Source organism: Pinus tabuliformis, chromosome 3_1 (genome assembly GCF_031772625.1).
Source record: "Pinus tabuliformis cultivar Carrire ecotype Pingquan chromosome 3_1, CPIR1, whole genome shotgun sequence".
Lineage (NCBI taxonomy): Eukaryota > Viridiplantae > Streptophyta > Pinopsida > Pinales > Pinaceae > Pinus > Pinus tabuliformis.
In genome coordinates, this window is record NC_142301.1 from 536,903,960 (window position 1) to 536,910,387 (window position 6,428).

The following is a 6,428-nucleotide window of genomic DNA, read 5'->3' on the forward strand; positions in this document are numbered from 1 at the left end:
GGCTAACTAGCTAACATCCATTGGCTACACTGGCTAACCAAAATGAGGCCCTAAGCCTTCTTATTTATACAATTTGAGGACCCAACAGTCCTCCTAAAATTTAGGGACTCGGCTGCCCAAAACTTGGAGTTAACAGCAGTCCTACTTGACTTGCTTGGCTGCCCTTGTGTTGATTGATTCGGTGGCCCTTGAACTCCGAGATGATGGTGGAGAATTCGAGGTAAGGGCCCATAAATGAAGGGGACACCTTCCTACAAATCCTCTCCCTTGTTCTCCCACGAATTTGGCTGCCAAGTGCTCATTAAGACCTTCAATTTTGTCTCCAAGTTGACCAAAAAGGCTACACAAAGCACCCATTAGACTTGTTGGCATAATGACTAACCAAATTCACTCTATTAACATAAATATAATAAAAAACATGCAATAAACTAATGAGAATGGTGGATTAAGTCAAATTAGGAGGTTGAATGAGCCTAAATAATTGTCCATTTTTGGGGCTCATCAGTAGTTAGGGTATGTACTGGAAATCTGGATTATCAATAAAGAGAAGTATTCTAGAATCATCTGTGTATGCGTTATTTTACTTCTATTATGAATGTTGTGATTATATTATGTTGAATAATGGGGTTATGAATTAATGCTATATTGATGCACAAATTTATGTAATTTACTTTGTCATATGAATACAAGTAAGAATATATGTTTATGTGAACATAACCATAATACATGTTAAAGTTAACCAATACTTAAGCGAATCTGAGTAAATACAGAAGTAAGAGTAATTACAGAAGTGCGTAAGTGCCTGATCCATCTATTTAGGGTCCGCAAAGGATGATCAAAGACTTTTGCGGAAGATTTAAGGACAAATAAGAGAAGTACTTTGATAAGCCCTAAAGGGCTTATCGGTCTATGCAAAGGGAGGTTCATGCATATAACCAACATCACAACCATCTAACGGTGCAGAAACTTGGTTCCTGTATCCCCTCATACTGCTTCGAGTGAGGCTTCGGACTACGCTCCGCGGATTGATGCTGAAAGGGATAGTATTGTAGGGATTTTCTTGGCTAATTAATGTCAAACCTGGGTCAAGGCCCATCATGCCAACCTTGCATTGGTTGGAATTGATTGGCCTATCAACATGAATGGGGTAATCAATTTGAAGAAGTAGACAATGTCATTTGAAAGGTAATTTCTCCACGTTGTAGTACCTTTGGACCCTATAGAAGGATCACGCTATACTGAACCAGTCTGTGACTATGAGGAAAGTGATGATGATTTGGATCAAATCTATAAAATAATAGCATAAGACCAAGAATAGGTTAATCCGATAGTTGATGGAAAAATTGCATGGGAATGTGAAAGCCCTTGCACCTCAGATTCAAATGAAGAATTGGAGCATTCACAGAATATGTTGCACGAAGTATCTACACTGCACTGTAATATGATGACTAAATCACTGCGCTATGTGTCACCGAAGGAAAGAAATTTACTATATTTTAATGGTTTATCTAATTTAGATAATTTTTTGGATGGCTTTCAAAGGGAATTACCTGAGAACCATCGCTTTCAAGCATTGGATTTGGTGCTACACACTACACCTACACGGTGGTGGGGTACGCATAAATAAAGTTTTTATGAATGTCGTGAGTAACAAAAGTGGAAGAGATTGCGGTTTGGTCACCCAAAATTTCGGCTAACTAACAAATAAGATGGGAGGAATGATCCATGAGATCATTTAGTAAAGTGGACTAAGGTTTATGGAATGAAGCTGCAACCAGAGCATGTGCATATATTCTGTCACACTTTGGACATCATTCCTATGAATTGGTACCTGGAAACTGAGCTCCACCATGGCACTACAGAGTGGGATATCGTAAGGGAAGGATTTTTGATGACTTTCAGCTTTGAAGATGGGTTCGAGAGCATCGATGTGGTGTAGTAGAAGGTTAAGGAAGAAATCTTCAGAATACCACAGGATCCTTTGGAATTAATTCAACCAGATTGGAGCACCCAGCTGCGCCATGCACTGGAATGCTATAATGTGATTGCCAAAGGGGAGGATGAGGATCCAAGGAATATTTACATCCTAGAAGCAGAGGGTCATCGTGAGGTCAAGGGACTGCAGATAGAGAATCCAGACATCACCACGCCACCGAAAACTAGGCAAGTAAAGATTGGCTCATATAATGAGCCCAAATTTATGAAGATTGGGGATTATTGGGATGATGCTACAGTGGATAAAGTTGTTGAGCTAGTCCACGAATATCAGGATCTGTTCCCTAAAAAATATTCAGACCTGAAATGTGTCATAGGAGACTTGGCCATGGTGAAGATTACCTTTAAAGCCAGACATGAAGTCGACCAAGCAAAGGCCATACCACCTTAATCCAAAATACAAATAAAAGGTCCGCTTAGAGTTGGATAAGATGCTTGAGGCAGTCATTATTATACCTGTGGAGGAATTTGATTGAGTGATACCAATGGTAGTCCAAGAGAGGAAGCAGAAAGGAGAGATACAGATTTGCGTAGATCTTAGGAAACTTAATGATGCCTATGTCTATGATCCCTTTCTCACACCATTCACAAATGAAGTCCTGGATAATGTTGGAGACCAGGAGGCCTACTCATTCACTGATGGGTTCTCTGGGTACCATCAGATTAAGATTGTGCCAGAAGAAAGGAGTAAGACCACCTTCACGATAGAATGGAGGTGATTTCAGTATACAATGATGCCTTTTGGACTTAAGAGTGTGTAGATGATCTTCTCATGCGTAGTCATCGAGGCTTTCAAAGAGTTTATTTAGAAGTTCTTGGAAGTATATTTTGATGACTAGACATTTGTTGGGCTAGTAAAGAGCATGTAGTATGTTTTCTCTTGATGTTGGATACATGCCAAAGGTATCAGATTGCGCTAAACTTGAAGAAATGCTTGTTCTATGTCCCCTTTGGAATTTTTCTTTCTCATGTGGTGTTCAAGCAAGTATTAATGTTGGACCCTGCTAAGATCGCATTCATAATCACTTTGGAGGTGTCAAGAAGTGCTAAAAATCAATGTGCAATGCTGGGGCATACTAGATACTATTGAAAGTTCATCAAGAGTTATGCTCAGATTACCGTGCCTATGGAAAAGTTGTTCAAGAAGGATGCTACATTCTATTGGGATGAAGAATGTTTGCATAGTCTAGATGTGTTGAAGGAAAAAATGGTCACCATGCTGATCCTAGTCTCCCTGGATTGGAAGAAGGAATTCCATGTGCATGTTGATGCCTCGTGTATTATGCTAGGAGCAGTTCTGACATAGGCTAGTGAAGGGGAGATGGATCATCCTATAGCGTTTGTGAGCAGAAAGTTGTCAAAAGATGAAAATAATTATTTGACGATAGAGCAAAAAGATTGACTATGATTTACTCGCTCCATAAATTCAGACATTACCTGTTGGGCAGACATTTCAAGATGTACACAAACCATTCTTCATTGATGTATCTAGTCAATAAGCCTGTGTTGGGGGGGGGGGAATATGAAGATGGCTGCTATTATTTCAAGAATATGATTTTGAGGTAATTGTGAAGCCAGGACGATTGAATGCAGGGCCTGATGATCTATCCCACATTGAGACAGGAGAGGAGCCTACTAATTTGAAGCAAGGGCTTCCTGACATGCAACTCTTCACTATGCACATAGTGGATAATCACTTTGAAAATATTATCCATTTCTTGACTATAAAAACGACTCTAAAAGGATACACCAGTCAGCAGAAGAAAGAATTGGGGGTGTGCACGACATATTTCTAAGTTATTACAGGCCATTGTACAAAATGGGATCAGATGAGATACTTCGACGTTATGTGCCTAGTTTTGAATGAAATAGTATCCTCATAAAAGCTCATGGAGGAGTTGCGGGAGGGAATTATGTAGGGAAACCAACATCGCAGAAGGTGTTGCATGCTCGATAATGGTGGCCGACGTTGCATAAATATTCTAAAGCATATTGTATGGCATGCGATGCATGTCAGAGAATGGGCAGACCATCATGAAGGGATCAGCCGCCTCTAAATCCATAGGTGTCATTGCAACCATTTTAGAAATGGGTAATTGATTTTGTAGGACTGATTTAGCCTCCAAGAAAGAAGACAAGTGCACATTATATCATCACCGTGATAGAGTATTTGACCAAATGGGTGGAGGCACAGTCTGTGAAGGACTTTACAGGGGAAACAAGAGATTTTTTTTGTTTTAATATGCGCTAACCAAGTTTGGTTCCCCAAAGTTATTAATGAGTGATTATGCTACACATTTTCTCAATGAAACGATCAATGCACTAATAGAATAGTTCCAGGTTTACCATCAGAAGAGTACGCCATATCATCCTTAGGACAATGGAATAGGTGAGGCTTTCAACAAGATATTAGAGAATGCACTGATGAAGGTTTGCAACGCACAATGGAATGATTGGGATGTGCATGTACCATCAATATTATGGGTATTTAGGACTACTTGGGAAAATCTCACAGGCCCGACACCTTTTAGGTTGGTCTATGGCGTAGAATATGTGATGCCTATGGAGCATATCATGCGTAGTCTACATATAATGGATTTCACAGGAATGGTGGACTGCAGAGCCTTAGAAGAATGGCTCATGCAGCTAATGGAGCTCGAAGAAGATAGGTTTCCGGCTAGATTCCATCAACAGGTTAAGAAGGAACATGAAAAAGCTTGGCATAATGAGCACATCAAACTGCACACCTTCAAGGTAAATGACTTGATCTTATTATATAATAGTAGGTTTTCTAAGTTTCCAGGGAAGTTTCAGATGCACTGGCTCGGTCCTCATGTCATCAAAGAAATTATAGATGGTGGTGTAGTTCATCTCGCGAAGTGGAATGGAGAACCATTTTTGAGAAGGGTAAATGGAAGCCAATTGAAGCCATACACAGGGCATCTGGCCCAATGACTACATGACGACAATGTGGTCTTACCAATCCAGGTAGAGAGGGTGCGAGACTATAAAATACATTTCTTAGTTTGTATAACTACGTGATAGGGGGGCTGTGTGAAAAAGGTTGATGTCACAGTACCAGGAGTGGCACGAAGGGAGCTACGCTACAGAGGGAGATATTGTGCAACATAGACAGAAAATCACTATTACAGTCACCGTTCATGATTTGACAGTTAGGAGACTATTAAAAGGAGTGGGGGAGAAACATTTAAGGCTAAATTTAAGAGTGAAATATTTGAAGATTTGATGCCAAATTAGCATTTATGGATGGATTTTGGGGGGAACGGTCCAATTTGAATTGAAATTCACCTATAAATTACGCACAGCCATCCAGCAGAGAGCGCTTTTCATCCTTAGAAATTTGGATTTATGTTGTCATTCGTTTATGAATCATGAGTTATTTGAAGATTTGGTCAGAAGCCCTGTGTTCGATAGATTTCCCGAGTTAGATATAAATCTCATTAGTGACATCATCCTATGTTGGGTCCCTATAATACTAGTGATTACTCCATTACTATTGTAGTTATAGCCCTTATTAATATTTTTGTGCCCCTATTGCCCCCATATTGTTATTACTGTGTCCCATAGAATCCCTCTATTGTTATTTTTGTGGCTTTATATTATTATTGTTAGGTCGACTGGATTATATTGTGACTCCTTAGACTCCTATATATAGAATGGAGGTTTTTTCATTTGAATCATCCAAGAATTATTCATTTATTAATGTAAAGGAGGTTGCCCCCTCGAAGAGGCTGAATTCTAAGGCGTTGATATATCTTTTCTACCTTTTCTTGAGCTGGTTTCATAACATTTGGTATCAAAGCTTTGGATTCTAGGGTTTCGCAGCTGCAAACAGGTCATCGTGGAATTTTTGCTATAACGTTTTGTCTGCGACATTTCAAAAGTTGCAAAAAAAACCCATTTGAGAAGAAATCGCGCTGAACCTCGGGTCCAAATTTCAGAGCTTTTTGCGCTATATTTGCGGAGATATGATCTGAGGAAGTTGGTCTTTTTGCAGACTCCTGAATTACATTCCAAACAGGTGACCTAGGGAAAATCGTCATAACTTTCTCTCTGTGGATCAGATTGAAATTTCATAAGAAGGTACAGAAAGAGGGAGGACTATAGTTTCTTATATGTAGTTTTCAGATCCAAAGGTCAAAACAGTGACTCGTGGCATGTCGTACAAGTTCGTTCTACTGAACTAGTCTATAACCAAGTCACTGTGGGAGATTTCGCATAAATCTTCCTCGGAGAAACCAATTTGGGTCAAAATTGTGGCATTGGAAAGAGGACACAAAGGGCTGCTGCAGATCACAAATTCAGAACTAGATGATTAAAAAGTACAGAGATACATCAGAGGCAATATCGAGCTCCTACAAAGTGAAAAAAGGTGTGTAGATTTTCTTAAATTTTTGCTTAAGCTTGGTTTG